Below are 16,306 nucleotides of genomic sequence, written 5' to 3' on the forward strand. Positions count from 1 at the left end.
GCAGGAGCTAAAGCATGGCTCTCTGGCATGTAGCCAGCATGGGCTGTGTATTCACTTCCTCTTCCTGGTGCCCCCAAGATCTCTGGAATTTGCAGTCCAGAATCACAGAAGCAGGACTCTGCAGAGGCGCTCATTACTTCCTCTTCCTGCTTCCAGGTGTCTCTAGGATTTGTAGTCTACAATTCTAGCCAACAGTAAGTTTCAGTAAGTTTAGCATGGCAGGGCAGCTCTGTACTTGGAGGAAGTGAGGTTTAAGACCCCTCCCTGGCTCCAGACCCCAGCCTGGGTTTGCCTGGGCAGGGGAGAAGTCCCTGCCTCCCCCGTCCCAACCCTCGTCTGCTGGAGCAGACAGCCCAGCCCAGCCCAGGGCTGGAAAACATGCTGAGATGCTGGGGACTCTGACTAACTGAACTTCTGTTCTGTCACAGGTTTAAAACAGTTTCTGATTACTTAAACTGGTTTCTGTGCAACTTCTGTTCCTAGCCCTGATGACCTTGGACAAGACTCTTGATGTCTGTACCATTTACCCCTGAGGATACATGCTCAAATCAAGCCTGAGTTCTGATATATAGGGACCAAGCATTCGAAACCCCTATGGAGGTCAGCTCTGAAAAATCAGAACACTTATATTTACAAGCGTGCTGGAGTCTCCCTTGTCTCACAGATATCTGCTATTGATTATATTATCCACCTCTTCATCTTTAAGATGCATCTTTGCTATGAGACCTGTAAAACTCAGGCTGGCAATCATAGCCAGTCAGGTTGTTAAGCTGGGTCCATCCTTTTCCCTCCACCCCTTTGCTCCAACTAACTTTCTGCCATTTTCCTTCACCCTTACCAACCCTCCCAATTACAATAATAAAAATTAAATCCAACAGTGTACAAAGATGGGACACTTCTTCAACAAGATTGCTCACTGATATATCACATCATGATTCCCTTCTTTGTCCAGCTTTGTGCTTAAAGACCACAAGAGCTACATCTCTCATGCCTGTCTGTACATAGGTTTGGACTATGGAGCCCCCAGTTCCAAACTGGATTTTTAGATGGCATCACAGTCTGTGCGTTGACACCACAAACTATTATTTAAGTGCAATGCAGAGGAAACAGATACCTAAGTTCAGGCACTAGATGATTTCTCTCTCAGAAATTCTGCTATGCTTTTTTGCAAAGCATTTTGGTATCCTTGAATAACATGCCCAATACAGTGCATCTGTACATAAAATACTCTATTTACAAAGCCACCTCAAAACACATTTCCTTTATACTTCTCCACAGACCAGGTAGCAAGGATTAAATAGCTTTATTGCTGAAAAAAACATGCTGAAATGTTAGTCTTCCCATTACAAATGTATATTTGCAACATCTTTTGATGGCTAAGGAACGTGATGATTGCATCTAAACTATACTTTCTCTGCCATTTACCTGTGACACTGTTTACATCTCCTTCACAGGATAAATAAAATATTTTGTCAGGCTGACAGAAGAGGATTCATATTCTACTGGGTTCTATTGGTAATTTGAAAAATGAAAATCCACCATGTATAGATTTTTTTAAAACAGATCTATATTTTATCTTTTTTGTGTCAGGTGCAAGACAGATCAATGGTTTCTGAAACTTTTTGCCAGTGTCAATTTTGTTTTCAGAGTTTGAAGGTTTTTGAGCCAGATCCTCAGACCTCATACCATGGTGAAAAGGAAACAAAATCTTTTCTTTGATTCTCTTAATTGGAAGATTTGCTGGAAACAATACTGGGGTGTTTAGAGTATCTTGTATTCTGTGGACTCTCAGCCGGCAAAACAGGTTTTAGAGACCTGCTCCCGCTAATGTAAATTAGAGCAGCCATAAAGCCACTCTAACTTAAGGCGCAAATGAGACCAGCCCATAGCTTGCCCAAGGAACAAAATGATAGACTGGTAGTTGATAGCTTCATCACGGCTAAGTACAGACAGTCAGAAAGCCCGAGGCTGAATTGATTCAGTGTTTGCAGGTTAGTCTAAGCTGCAAAGATTAAACTAAGAAAGAACTGGACACTAGGGCTTTGCGAAATTTCGCCGGCTGTTTCATTTCGACACTGTTTAAACTAATTTCGAGGCTGAAACAGGACAATTGGAATGAAACAAAGGCCATCGAAATAGCCTTGAAACAAAACGAGGTTAGTCAAAACATTTTGAAAGTTGAAATGTTTCAACCATAGGCTAGGAATGGGAAGTCAGTCCAGCTAGGCTGACTTCCCATCCCCAGCGCAAGAACCAGCAGGGGATGGGAAGTCAGCCCAGCTGGGTTGACTTCCCACCCCCAGAGAAATGTCGAAACAGCGTCAAAACAACCTTTCTGTTTCAACGGAATGGAATGGAACAGCTGTTTCAAATCAAAATGAAATTCAAAATGGAACGCTGTTCTGTTGAACCGGCGAAACTCACGGCAAAATGGAACAGTGCTGTTTCTCACAGCCACTACTGGACACACATTTACCTTTGATTCAGGAAATGCAGCCACATGCCAGCAGTGGCTCAGGCCAGAAGCCAGGGGGCACAAGAGCACAGCTCGCTGGCACTTCGTTTTCCTGCTGCCCCAAAGGTCTCTTGGATTTGCAGTCCAGCATCACAAAAGCAGGACTCTGCAGGGTTGCTCATCACTTCCTCTTCCTGCTTCCAGGTGCCTCTGGGATTTATAGTCCACAGTTGCAGCCAGCAGTAACTTTCAGTAAGTTTAGCAGGGCAGGGCAGGGCAGATCTGTACCCAGGGGAAGGGGGATTTAAATCCCCTCCCTGGCCCCAACCAGGGTTTGTCTGGGGGGGGCAGTCCCTGCCTCTCCCCCCTGCCCCCGCCACCCCTCCCCAAACCCTTCTATGCTGGAGCAGACAGCACAACCCAGCCCAGGGCTAGAAATGCTGGGGGACTCTGATTTAACTTGAACCAGGAAGGGGTCTAGGACAGAAGTTTTATAAACCAGTTTGATCCAAATCAGTTAAGTCTGATACTACATTCAACTAGGTTTATCTTAAACCAGTTTCAGCCATTTTGAAATTGGTTTATGTGCACTGAGTTTCTGCTCTGTTACAGGTTTAAACCAGTTTCTGATCATTTAAACTGGTTTATGTGTAACTTTTCTTTCTAGCCCAAATTTCAGCTTCATTAGTTAAGATACCTTGTATATATGAATACCTTCAGAACTTCAAAGACCATCTTTTCTAATGAATTTAAAATATAAACCTGTTCTATTGGTAACCCTTACTTGTATTACAAGGGCTCACTGAAATATCACCTCTAAATCTGTGGTTCTGAGGAAAACACTTGGGAGGATATTACTGAAGCCAGAAACACCTGGAAACAAAAAGACAATCTAGAGTCCAGGAATTTGAAGTTCATCCTCCCTCACATGTATATATGGCAGAGCTACTATTTACTGGCATTATTTATAGTAACAATTTGTTTTGGCAAATAAAATACTTAAACACTTCGGCCCCTCTGTCCAAACCATTCTTTTGTACAGCAGTCCGGTCGTTACTAGTTAGTAATGGTTATTTTCCAAGTAAGTATAAGATAAGGTGGACATCAGTACAAGCCAAATCACTTAAATACAATGCTTGCTTTGATATAGTAATGCATATTCCATAGTGTTTACTCTATGTGAATTGGAAAACATACAGGGGACCATTAAGGCCTCTTCTTGACTATTCTCGCTTAAAGTATTCCACTCTGTCATTCCTGCATCAAGGAGGTATCTTCTACCTCACTGGGAGCTAAAACAAAAAGGATCCAATCTTCCCTTAAAAGGGACAGGGAATCCATCACATCCCTGGATAAACTATTCTAATTGTCTTTGGTGTTAAACCGGGACTCCCCGACCAAGGGACTGGGACTCCCTGACCAAGATTCCAGATGGACTAGGAAGAAATGCCGCCAGGCCTAAGGTCAGGGAGGACTGGGTTAGAGAGCTTCTGGAGAGGCTGGATGTGTTCAAATCAGCAGGTGCAGATGCTCTCCACCCCAGGGTACTGAGGGAATTGGCAGGGGTTATTGCAGGGCCCCTGGAATGGCTTTATGAGCACTTGTGGTGCTCTGGACAGGTGCCAGATGACTGGAAGAAAGCCAACACGGTCCCCATCTTCAAAATAGGGAAGAGGGAAGACCTGGGCAACTATAGGCCCATTAGTCTTACTTCAATCCTGGGGAAACTCTTTGAGAAGATCATCAAGGAGCACATCTGTGATGGGCCAGAAGCAAGGATGATGCTTAAGGGCAGCCAGCGTGGTTTCATTAGGGGCAGATCCTATCAGACCAACCTGATTGCCTTCTACGATCAGGACACAAAATCACTGGATGCAGGTGTTGCGGTGGATGTAGTCCTTCTGGACTTCAGCAAGGCCTTTGACACTGTCTCCCACCCAATTCTCATCAAAAAGCTAGGGGACTGTAGCATTGATGCCTACACAGTCAGATGGATTGCAAATTGGCTGAAGGGTCATACTCAGAGGGTAGTGGTGGACGGGTCTTTTTTGACCTGGAAGGAAGTGGGCAGTGGAGTCCCCCAGGGCTCGGTCCTTGGGCCCGCACTGTTCAATTTCGCTATTAGTGACTTGGACGATGGGGTAAAAAGCAGTCTGTTTAAATTTGCTAATGATACCAAGATTTGGGGTGAGGTGGGCACGCGAGTAGGGAAGGACAGATTACAGCAGGACCTGGACAGGTTACAGGGGTGGGCTAATGAAAATAGGATGGGATTCAATACTGAAAAGTGCAGGGTGCTGCACTTGGGCAGTAGTAACCAGCAGCACACTTACAAGCTGGGAAACTCCCTTCTCAAGAACACGGTGGCAGAAAGCTATCTTGGAGTTATTACTGACTCCAAGATGAACATGGGCTGACAATGCAAGGTCACGGTCAGTAGGGCTAACCGTACCTTGTCCTGCATCCACAGATGCATCTCAAGCAGGGCCAAGGAGGTGATCCTCACCCTCTACGCGACACTGGTCAGGCCGCAGCTGGAGTATTATGTTCAATTCTGGGCGCTGCACTTCAGGAGGGATGTGGACAGCATGGAGAGGGTCCAAAGGAGGGCCACCCACATGATCCGGGGACAGCAGGGCAGACCCTATGAAGAGAGGCTATGGGACCTTAACCTGTTCAGCCTTCACAAGAGAAGGCTGAGGGGTGACCTGGTGACCACCTGTAAACTCTCTAAGGGGGACCAGCAGGGTTTGGGAGAGACCCTGTTCCCCCTAGCGCCTTCCAGGGTAACAAGGAATAATGGCCACAAATTGTTAGAGAGTAGGTTTAGACTAGACATCCGAAGGCACTACTTCACAGTCAGGGCAGCTAGGATCTGGAACCAACTTCCAAGGGAAGTGGTGCTGGCTCCTACCCTGGGGGTCTTTAAGAGGAGGCTTGACATCTACCTGGCTGGGGTCATTTGAGCCTGGTTTTCTGTCTTGCCCGGGCAGGGGGTCAGACTTGACGATCTACAAAGTCCCTTCTGACCCTACTTCTATGAATCTATGAATCTATGAACATTGTCACTCTAGCCTGATCTTCTCTCTCTTCAGCCCAGTATAGTTACACTGTTGTCTGCTAGATTAAGGAACCTTTCACTACCAGAAATCTCCTCTCCATGTAGTACTTGTAGACCATGAGGCAGTCATCTCTTAACCTACTGCAAATGAAGATATCATTCTTAAGATGATAGAGAAAACACCGGGCTCTGAGCTGAAGTATCATCTAGACTCAACCTGTCTTCTAAGTTGTATTTGCAAGTGGTAGAGACAGGGAGCACATAAAATTCACCCCCTTGCAGGGGACCAGCACAAGGTCCATACATCACTTAAATCCCATTTAAGCTCTAAAGATTTGTGCGTGCAAAATTATATCCATTTGCAGGCTTTCACTGTTTCCAAATACCAGGGGGTTATAATTCCTCACCTACAGTAGGTGACATGAAAAAGAGTATGTTGGTTTTTAAAACGGAGAAAACCATTAAGCGAATATTTCCTTTCTTTCATCTGATCTGATTTAGAAATTATTTCTACCTTGGCCATGTAACAGAATAGACTAACAGAATTCTTTCCAAAGGGAGTTCAAAGCTTGGTTTTAACTGTATGAAGAAATGGGTTAAAATCAATAAGATTCAACTTTAATTGATTTCCTATAGGGAAGTGTCTGCCTTATAATATCTGAAAGCCATTAGTCAATGCCTCTTTGAAGTATTAAATTTATTATGAAAACCCTGAAGATATTCTAGTTTAAATCCATGGAAGCTTATGTGCTTACTAGATTCCAGCTGTATATTAAATATAACACCCTTCATCGAATGGAACAGAACCACATTTTCACACCATTATCATTACTCTGAATCTTACTTTGGTCCTGCCTGTACACACAACAAGTATCTATAAAATACCCCTTTGTATTATTCCCACTTAGAATAATTTACCAGGTAATAATTAATAGAAACAAGGGGATCTTCTCTAAGTGCTCAGGGTTTGGATAATGGCATTTCTTTTTTCTTTCATGTTTAGAGCCTTTTTGTGGATGAGCTGAATATCTAACCTCCGTCTGGGGTATGTATTAGTGCAATGGGCATTTTAGGAACTTGACTCCAAGACTTAATTGCTTCATTAAGGGAAGCCCAACATAATGTTTTCTGGACCTCATCAGATGAAGAAAGTATGCAAGAGTTCTCCACCTCTCATATTAAAACACAGTGATATAATTTGCTACAAACTAAAAGGGGACTTTCTCAGTGACTATTTGTTACCTATTTTCTGCCATAGTAAGAAGAGAGAAACTACTTATTTTATGACCCTTGGCTACATTCATTGATTCAGTTCATTGAGTATAACTAGCCCAGAAAGCTACATCAGTCTGAGTTCTTAAAGGGCTTCACTATGACTTGGTGATTAAGTGCAACTACTATGATTGCAACTGAAGGTTGCTGATGTGTGATCTTGGCTCCTTGGGGGAGGCATGTGTGTTAGAGCGCAGGGAAGGGTTAATGCAATGTCAAGCTCGAGGAAGATGGGAGGCGGAGGTGAGACCAGGAGAGCTCTCACACCAAGATCACAGTTTAGGCAAAAGGAAGCAAAGGCAGGGCATTAATCTCACCGGAAGGGGTCTGGCTAAAAAACAGAAGGAGGATCAGGCAGAAGCACAGCTTTTCTAAGGGGGAGTAAATTATTGGTGCGCCCCCCAAATTCATGGACATTGCCAGACAATAATATCAGAGTTAGTTAAAAATATGGAGAGAGATTGCATGCACATATTTCCCTCAGTATTCCTAGTGAACACCTGGTGTAAAGCAATTGGGCTACAATTAAATCAATAGAGTACTGTTGATTTACACCACCTAAAGACCTGGCCCACTATCTGTAACATCAAGGCTAATACAACTTCATTACTTTACCACGTTACTGTAGAGAAAGCAGTTTGGTATGCTCAGACAGAAAGTGCTGTAGGAATATAGGCAGAAGATGCATTGTTAGTGAATAATAGAGCTCTGCTTCATAAGTCATAACAGGATAAATCCGGAGACATTTTTTTCTAGCATTGATCGAGCATGCCTCATTCCATTACTAGGGAAAATAATTTATTCCCAAGAAAGAAAATTGCTGCAATATCAATTTCTGGCTGAGGTCATGGTTCTCCATGCCAATTAGATGGCCTTTTCTGTTATGAAAACAAAACAGTGATTTTTCTATTTATCCTTGTAGAAATTAAGCAACATTATGATTTTCCAATTCAGGATCTTAATGACCATAATTAGTGAAACTGGGAATTACGCTAATACCCTGCATTACGTTGACACCTTTAATCATTCAGGGAGTTTATCATCAAGTCTTCCTTAACATGTTTTCCCCTAAGGGGAAAAAATATATCGTTGAAAATGGTACGACATAAGAAAAGTTATGTGATGGGGAGTGAGATTTAAAAAATGCAACACACCTAGTCAACCAAAGTACTCATCCATGTAATATATCCTTCTCTCTCTCTCTTATTCCAGTCCCTGTGTCCCATGAATGTTGCAATGTAACAGCAATGAGGATAGATATTCGGCTGGTGCAAATCCATGTAGCTGCACTAAAATCCATGGAGCTACATAGATTGATGTCACTTGAGGATTAGGCGGAAAATGAGCATCTTAAAGGTAAGACCATTCATAAATAGTTATTCCCCTTTCAAAGGGTTGTTCAATTTGACCATAACTGTGGTCTTTATAGCCATTATGCATGAATGCTTTGGGGAAAAGGCTGGTCAGAAGCATGAATACCATGTGCTCCCAGAGGCTGGGGGGGCACAGTGAGCTCTCGCAAGTGCTGACGGCACTGTCAGTGGTGGGAGCGTGGTGAAGGAAAATGGAGAGCTGCTGCAGGCAGCCGCAGCATTGTCAGCAGTAGGAGGCAGGTGGGGTGGCGAGTGCTGACCAGTGGTCAGCGACCACCCGCAGACACCACTGACAGCATCGACGGTGCCCAGTGGTGATCATGGACCACCCGCAGATGCCACCAGCAGTGGCCGCCGACACTGTTGCAGGGTGTGCACCGCCATGCTCAGCAGGTGCATGTGTACCCGCGTGTACCCCCTATGCATCACCAATGTTTGGAAGTAAAATTCACGCCATGAAGAGGCCAGCAGAAAGCCTATACACTATTTAAGCACCATTTAATCTTCTTTATACTGAGATTTTCAGTAGGCCTTATAACGACTCGCAGCGGGGGGGATTGCATGCAAGCAGATTATTCACTGTTTGTGGTTGTGATTCATATTCTCTTGGTTATATAGTTTGTCATCCAGTCAGGAAACAGAAGCAGGATCATGTGATCAAGTGACCATTCACACAACAAAAAGGAGAGTATCAGTGGACAGTTCACAAACAACTAGCAGTCTAGAAATCAGACAATGTAAATGAGAGGATCACACAGGAAACAAATTTGTTTAAAGCAAGAAGTGTACTCACAAATGATCCGGTGGCAGGACTAGATTCGTCACATCATTTATGAAGAAGAGTTTGCTCAGTTTTGCTTGGGTGGAGATTATTCTATTTGAAAATAACTGCTTGTTCCCTTTCTTCCCAATTCTCTTTCTAAGCACAAAAAACTGAAAAAACAGGAAACACAAAGGCCTGATCTCATAAGGAGCCTCAGCATGGGCTGGGGACCAAACATAGTGGGTTAAAAAAAAAGAAGATAAAAAGTCAAACTTTTGATGAAACGTGTAGTCAATACTTTATATTCAGAAAGTCTTGTCTAGTTCTAATCAAAGTAGAAAGTCACCAACTAAAATTTTAAAAGGTTAGTTCAAGTAATATTTAAATACCTTTTGGGGCACTTTTTCCTTTTTTTTAGCTCTTCTAAAATTAATTTTAGGTAAATTTAAAAGCAAAGCATCTTTTCAAGATGATAAATCAAAACATTTTATTTCAAACATAGTACCTTCCAAAAAATGTTCTCTTCTTTTCATTTATTTTTTGAAACTAAAACTATTTACTGGGTTCAACAGAAATCTGTGAACACTTTTAGTTAACCTGAATCTGCACTTGCCTGTGGTGAAACTATGTCAGAAAAATTCCACCCAGCTCTAATTCAAAGGCTTTTTAAATGGCATACAGGAGCTAGGCCAAATACATACAGCAACAGCCCCTGAAAAAAAGAAAGAGACTGAAGGCAACTTATTTATTTTTAGTGACCCCGTGGTCTAGCTATGCCCAGGGTAACATCACAGATTTTTTTCAAACAAGCCATGGTGGACGTAAGCGAGTATCAGCTTTTTATCCCGAGTGTTTTCAAAAAATCGTATGTTGACTTCAGTACTTTTTTTTTGGTTAACCAACCTAGAAGCTCACTGGATGCTTCTAGCCTTCAGCTTTATGTATTTGAACTTTGTAAAGTTTCTTAGGGATTTTTGTCCATCCTCTACATGGAAGCTGTAATGCGCCACAATGCCCAAGTGGCAAGAGGTGGTGAGGACTTGTACTCCTATCATAAGGGAACAAGCAAACATGTCACCTCCGCAACTGGTCCCCAGCAAACCATTGCCCTCCGTGCTGTATAAGGACTACTGATTCAGACAACTCTATGAAAATGAAGGTGGTGGCTATAGGAGGAAAAAAAGTGAGAGTGCAGACTACTATGAGGAAAATTGCACACCTCTTATGAGGAGCATTAGCTTTCTCTCTGCTGTGTGCCTTGGGAAGAGGGCATATATAAATGTAATGCAAAAAAAGTATTGATTTGGCCATTAGTGTTATAATAGATTCTGTGCTGTCCCAGGAAAGGTTAATAGTACTGCTGAAAAGACAAACATGCTGTTATATTCAAACCTATTCCTGAACCCAATGAAAACACATTTTAAAGGTAATACCCCTAGCCCGCAACAGAGCCTGGAGGAGGTTAACTATTAATGTAGCATGGGACATAATTACTGGAAACAGACTTTGCATTCTGCTGGGGGCCGAGCTTAGCCGAACACTGTTCAAATAGCTTATTTGCTGATGTGCCAAAGGCAACATCATAGTACCTTCATTAGTCACCCTCTTTTGTCTTCTGGTGCACAGATTAGTCCCCAGTGCTGAGCAGCCTCCTTAAGGCGAGATTTAGCAGCCAAAGTGGAGTGAAACAGGAGCGTCCATGCAACTGAAAGGAAGTCGGAAATACACAGAGCCAATGTGATGCAATCCCGCCTTGTGGTCTCTCCCATGATTCATAGTTGCATAGTAGGTAGGGTCAGGAGGGACCTGAACAGATCATCTAGCCTGACCCCTGCCACAGGCACGAATGAATGCTGGGTTCACAAGACCCCAGACAGGTGATTGTCCAACCTCCTCTTGAATTTGCCCAAGGTAGGGGCGAAGATCACTTCCCTGGGAAGCTGGTTCCAGATTTTGGCCACCCTAACTGTAAAATATTGCCTTCTGATCTCTCACCTAAACCTATTCTCCATCAGCTTATGACCATTGTTCCTTGTCACCCCAGGTGGTGCTGGGGAGAAAAGGGCTCTGCCTATTTGCTGTTGATCCCCCCGATGAGCTTGTAGGCAGCCACCAGGTCCCCCCTCAGCCTCCTCTTGCTGAGGCTGAACAGGTTCAGGTCCCTCAGTCTCTCCTTGTAGGGCCTGTCCTGCTGCCCTCTCACCAAGCGGGTGAATATAAATGTAATGCAACCCTCTGAACCCTCTCCAGGCTGGCCACATCCCTTTCGAAGTGCGGTGCCCAGTACTGGACACAGTACTCCAACTGCGGCCTGATCAAAGTCGCACAGAGGGGGAGTATCACCTCTCTGGACCGGCTTGAGATGCACCTTTGGATGTATGACAAGGTATGGCTGGCCTTGCTGGCTGCGGTCTGGCATTGGCGGCTCGTGTTCATCTTGGAGTCAATAATGACTCCAAGATCCCTTTCTGCCTCTGTGCTTTCAAGAAGGGAACTCCCCAGCCTGTATGTATGCTGTGGATTCCTTCTCCCAAGGTGCAGCACCCTGCATTTGTCCAAGTTGAACCCCATCCTATTCTCATCTGCCCACTTTTGTAGTCTGTCTATTCTGTGGAGGTCACATTTATTTTTGTGGAGGCCTGTGTTCAGGCACAGTATTTGCTACACATAGTTGTGTAACTTGGGGTGGTGGGGAGAGGAGTTGGATATGAAGACTGCCTGGGCCACCAATTTATCAGGGGAACCAGAAGGGTGGCTCTCTGGGAGCCCATGCCATAGCAATAAGAGCCAGGGTGCAGGGAGTCTGCACTACAGCAACAGTAGCTGTGGTCTGTGAGTCTCTAGGGTCAGGTAAAGTTTATTCAGCAGGTCTTCCCCCCCATAATCTGGCATTTCTGCCTAGGTATAACCAGCTATTTTGGTGCCCTTGTAAGGGATCAGGTCACAGGCAGTCTGGCCCAGAGGTTAGGTCACTGATGCAAGGCAGGGACAGGATTCAGGAGCCAAATTACCAGACACAGGGAAATCCACAAGACAAGGTCCATGAGCAGAGCCAAAACAGACAGGAAACAGATCCAAAGGGAAGTCTAAAGCCAGAAACTTGGAACAGAGTGGAACCAGGGTCAGGAACCAGGAAAAGCCAGACAGCACAGGAACCAGGAGGGCTTACCAAAGCAGGCCAAGGTCAGAACTGTTGGCTGCCCTGGAGTCTGCTGCCACAGCTGGGACTAAATGGGTAGGCTGCACTCCCAGCAGCCAAGCAGGAAGCCAGCCAGTTAATTAACTTGGACAGAGCTTGTCAATTAGAGATGCAAGGCAGGTGTGGCTACCTAGGTAATTAGCTCAGGGAGGGCTGTTTCTTAGGGCCCCCTGACATGCCTCTGGAAATGGCAGCGTTTTGCAATCTCCGTTGTCAGCTGAAAGCACTGCTTGCAAATATTATACTCTGCTCTCCATCATGGTTCCTGTAAACACCTTTCAAAAGCTGCTGTATAAGTCCTTGAGGGGACTTAGCATTTTCTCAAACATTGTACTGGGTCTGGGAGGCACTAGACAGCAGCGCAAGGAATTCTGATTAAGCAGCATTTTACCATCCACTTTCCTGTACTGTAAATAAGGGGCAAGGTGATGGAGAGCCACACACAATGCTTATCCAAGCCATTACATCAGCTACTCTTCACATCCCTGTCATCATTCAACTCAAGGCCACGACACCAGTCATACAGGACTCAAATCCCCCAATGAACCTATCAGTGGAATTCACTTCTTGCTGCTCAGATCCCAATATTTTCAGCTTGCAAGCCCTGAAGATGTTTACAAGCTGTCATTTTTCCTCCTAACCAGCATTCTTCTTTTGATGCAATAAACAAGTAATTGTATAGGCTCTGTGCTGTTTGCTGTGCTTTAAACTTTTTCTCCCCCTGCCTCAGCTTTGCCATTAAGTAAAGTTTACCTGAGAGCTGAGGAGGGAAGGAAATAGCCCCCAAAAGCAAATCTGAGAGGACAGCAAGATATTCTTTGCTGAGAGCAGCAATTTGAGTAGATTTGACAGTAGGTGCACTGATTTAGGCTTTAAGGAAAAGTGAGCTGGCTGGCAATTAACCATCTCCAGCAAATACCACAGACACAATCCTTGCAAATCACATCGGGCAGGGGTGGCACATGGCAGATCAGGGAGGGGGCAGGCAACACAGTAGTGCAGCAGCTAATAGGGCAGGGAGCAGAAAGCAGAGCAGGAGATTGAGCAGGGAGCACAGGGCAAGAAGAGGAAGGCAGAGCAGCAGATTGGGTGGGGAAAGGGGATTGGAGTGGCTTGGGGCTGGTTCAGGGTTAGTTGGTGGCATGCCTGCCAAAAGGTTGGCCCCTGCTGGCATAGGGCATTGCTTACACTACATCCTACTAATGTTAGAGGTGTCTGCTGCCAGGCACCCCACACACACACTGCCCCTCAAACACATCCACCTGGAAATGCTGCCCTGTGAAGATCTCAGACATCACCACATTGGAGAGCTGTAGCAGGATGGGGGTGCCTCCAAAATAGATTTGTTGCCTCAGCTTGGCATATGTGAGCGGGGGTGGATGGGCAGGATGTGCTCTGGAGGGAGTATCTCCAGCTGTGCTGAGGCTGTGGCCTAAGCATACGCATATCATGTCATGGAGTTGTCTCATTATCAGCACAGCTTTTCCACCCAACACTGCATATGGCCCAGGGATGTTCATACAGCTAGGAAGGGGTACGAGAGGGCAAAACCATCCATTTCAATGAAGCCAGGATTTCACTTGGGATATCTACTAAGAGGAGTGCAGGTTACAGTGTCAGGGTGTTCATAAGGACAGGTATTGTAGCACTTTCCAGGGAGAAAACAGTATTTGAAAACCTTTAAAAATGGAAACTAATGTATTTATTGAACTTCTGACTTCTAAATGTCCAGGCTTCATTAGGATGTCCTAGGTAAAGGCAGTCAAACCACCACTTTTAATAGGTTGAATGCCTGTGAATAGCAAACACCCAACTCCTGTGTTTTCACATCTTAGGAATTTCTCATTCATCTGTGTTCTCTAGGCTTTCATTCCTGTGCTGCTTAATAATAGCCTTTTTTTTTTTTTTTTTTTTAATCTTTGCGTCCATAATTCTTTAAGAATATTTACTCAATTACTCTGGAATTAGCACATGTCAATCACAGCTGGAACGTGCTCCTAGCAACTTTGCACAGATGTGGCTTTGAACAAGGACATTCAGGGATTCTCTGCCTAGAAAGAAAGTAAAGCAAATCATCTTTTTAATTAGAGATGACCCACAAATGGAAGCTGAATTCTTTTGAAACTAATGGAGTACAGATTTGAATGCCTAGATGAGAAACCACTCCCTTCTTTTTGCTCATCTCTGTCATGGATCCTAATAAAACAGAGCTGGTCAAAAAGTTTTCAAAGACTTTTTTTTCTGATGCAAAAAGGCTTCTTGATTCAATGCAAATTTTCATAAGAAGGTTTCCATTTGTATCAATATTTTAATATTCTCCTTGCAAATTGAAAGCCCCAAATCTGTGGAGTTTGGAGGGGGGTATTTTTTTTTTTAAACCTTCTAAAAATGATTAAATCAAACCATTTTTATTATCAATGAAATATTTTTGCCAAAACCCCACAAAGTTTCCCAGATGACTCTAAAAAAACACATGTAAAGGATAAGTCTCTTGTCTGATTTAGATAACAGAGCACCTAAGAACAGCTGACCTTGACAGATTTCTTTCACAAGGGTCCTAATTTATAGAGGAAGGGTGATTACCACGTAAGTCATTACAGTAGCTTAGGACATGGGAGGCTGGTCTTTAAGCCCCTGCTCTGTTGTCGACTTGCTGTGCTACCTGACCATGTCACTTAGTACAGGTCTCTACATATTGCTCCATTGACAGCCAATAAGGCTTATTTTCCAGAGGGTAAATCCATAGTGTGGCTTGGGTGTTGTCATGTCTTGCTCTGAAGTGTTCTGTCACCCCGTGGTATTCACAAGTCTAAGACAGATGCCCAGCCCTCTCCAGACAATTTACAGGGTGAATTATGACAACGTCAGAGTGATGTTGTAGCCATGATGATACAGAAATTGTGAGGGGCAAGGATTTCTTTGATGCCTTTTATTGGACTTCTAGGTAGTTGGGATACATTTAAACAAGCTTTTGAATGTAAGACATTCTTCCACAGGTCTCACCATGATGGATGCCTGTACATGAGCATGGAGCTGATCCAACATGAACGCTGCGTGCCTCCAGAGGCTGGGGGGGAATGGCAAGCTCCTGCAGGTGGTGGTGGTGCTGTTGGTGGTGGGAGCGTGGTGGCAGTGAGCAGGGGGCAGTAGTGCGGGGGAGGGTGGATGGCGAGCACCTACTGGCAGTTGGCAACCACCCACAGACGCCGCCGGCAGTCTCAGCAGCGGCCAGCAGCGATCACAGACCATCCACAGACACCACCAGCAGTGTCAGTGGTAAAAAGGGGGGGTGCCAAGCAGTGATTGCACTGTGTTGGTGGCACCTTTTCATAGGGGGTGCACCCACTCAGGGGGTGCACATGCACCCACGTGCACCCCCTATATGTCGCCAATGTGATCTGACATGCTGTAATTACAGCGCATCAAAGACTCAATTAATGAGGTCTGCTGGACTGTGGCAACTACTGTGCTCCAGCAGTCTCTCGCATCTCGTGTATCAGCATCCCCGCACTTGAAAATAGTGGTGGGGGCACTTGAACTAAAGTAAAAGATCTGTAGCACTTTAATTACAGCAGATCTCAGAGTTGCTTGAATTAAAACACTGCCTTCCCATGCCCAAATCACATGTAGAAGTGCCCAACAAGCCAGGCACAGGCACATAGTAAAGAACCTAACTCATAGAGTGCATTGCACCCTCCCATGCATTGATCCAAAACAAATCAGCGAGCTTTGTGAGTACCTGCCTAAGCTCTCCAGGTAGAAATGCTGATGACACAGGTAGGGTGTAAACTCCACCTGTCAAAGGGAGTTGCCCTAGTCAGTGGGCTAGAGACTCTAGCGCTCAGTTTCTTCCTCTCTAGCTCAGTGCACAATGAATGGAAGAATTGATATGAGATTCACTGGGTACATCTATGTCAGAGACATAGACATTTATGTCAGAGACGACCAATTAGTCCTGCAGTAAAACATCAATGTTTGGAGTACTGCGTCCAGTTCTGGGCGCTGCACTTCAAGAGGGATGTGGCCAGCACTGAGAGGGTCCAGAGGAGGGCTACTCGCATGGTCAAGGGGCAGCAGGGCAGGCCCTATGAAGAGAGGCTAAAGGGCCTGAACCTATTCAGCCTCCACAAGAGAAGAATGGGAGGGGATCTGGTAGCCTTTTACAAACTCACCAGGGGGGACC

The 16,306-nt window shown here is 44.7% G+C and overlaps 1 long non-coding RNA gene across 1 annotated transcript in view; it reads right to left on the reverse strand.

Annotated features, from left to right (window-relative positions):
- Positions 1–12,166, reverse strand: part of LOC102380277 — an 86,608-nt gene extending 74,442 nt beyond the window's left edge. Inside the window, exons 1-3 of the long non-coding RNA XR_324811.1 lie at positions 12,094–12,166; positions 10,514–10,629; positions 8,955–9,094 (exon numbers count right to left, since the gene is read on the reverse strand). This is a non-coding gene — a long non-coding RNA (uncharacterized LOC102380277). The remainder of the gene's footprint in view (positions 1–8,954; positions 9,095–10,513; positions 10,630–12,093) is intronic.
- Between the last annotated feature and the right edge of the window lie 4,140 nt (positions 12,167–16,306).

This window comes from Alligator sinensis, unplaced genomic scaffold (assembly GCF_000455745.1).
Source record: "Alligator sinensis unplaced genomic scaffold, ASM45574v1 scaffold171_1, whole genome shotgun sequence".
NCBI classification, from domain to species: domain Eukaryota; kingdom Metazoa; phylum Chordata; order Crocodylia; family Alligatoridae; genus Alligator; species Alligator sinensis.